We start from the raw sequence: 1,177 nt of genomic DNA, 5'->3' as shown, positions 1-1,177 counted from the left end.
GGAACGTAACAGAGTCATGGTGCTGCTTAAAGCAGTGAGAGCTCCTTGCTAGGGATGGGCTTCTGATTAGCCAATCGTCCAGATAGGGAAAAACATGTATGTTGTTTTGTCTGAGAAGTGCGGCAGCTACTGCTAGGCATTTTGTGAATACTCGAGGAGCTGAAGCAAGTCCGAATGGTAGAACTCTGTATTGGAAATGCTTTTGTCCCACTACGAATCAGAGGTATTTTTGATATTGTGGGGAAATGGGGACGTGAGCGTAGGTATCTTGAAGATCCAGAGAACAGAGCCAATTTCCTTGCTGTAACAGAGGAAGAATGGTTCCGAGGGAGACCATTCTGAACTTTTCTTTTTGAAGAAATTTGTTGAGATTGCAAAGATCCAGGATGGGGCGGAGACCGCCTGTATTCTTTGGAATTAGCGGGAGTAGAACCCTTTTCCTCGTTGAGTCCGGGGAACTGGTTCTACGGCCCTGGAGGTCAACAGGGCAGAGAGTTCTAGCTTTAGTTGAGACGTGAGATTGGTTGGTGACCACAGTGGAATTGGTGGGAAACAGCGAGGTATTGTTTGAAAGTTGAGACGATACCCTCGGCTCACGATAGATAATACGCACTGGTTTGTGGTTATAAGGCTCCAATAGTGTTGGAAATAAGGGAGCCATCCTCAGACAGGCAAGTCTGGTCTGGGATTGTTGGAGTGACTGCTGATCTCTGAGAACGTTTCAAAAACCTGAGGCGGGTCCAGCTTGTGGGGCCTTCTGAGGTTTAGGTTGTTTGGACTGACGAGGACGTCCACGTTGAGATGGCCTGGAAGAACGCATCATAGAGGATGATGGATAATATCTATGGGGTCTGTAGAAAGGCTTTCTAATATCCCTTCGAAAGAGCTTTCTTGCTGACGAGGATTGGTCAGATGGAATTTTTGACAGCTGCCTGAGTGTTTCATGATGGTCCTTGAGCTGTAGGACAGCTTCTTGAACCTTGTCACTGAAGAGATTATCTCCAGTGCATGGTAGGTCAGCAAGATTTTCTTGAACTTCTGACCGGAGATCAGACACTTTCACCCAAGCCCATCTTCTGGCATTGATTCCCGTAGCAGCTATATGTGCAGAAGTTTCAAATACATCATATGCTGCATGTACCTCATGATTTCCTGATTCAAGGCCTTTCTGAATGAG

The sequence above is a fragment of the Rhinatrema bivittatum genome, chromosome 2, assembly GCF_901001135.1.
Source record: "Rhinatrema bivittatum chromosome 2, aRhiBiv1.1, whole genome shotgun sequence".
NCBI classification, from domain to species: domain Eukaryota; kingdom Metazoa; phylum Chordata; class Amphibia; order Gymnophiona; family Rhinatrematidae; genus Rhinatrema; species Rhinatrema bivittatum.
This window is presented reverse-complemented; position numbering follows the sequence as displayed.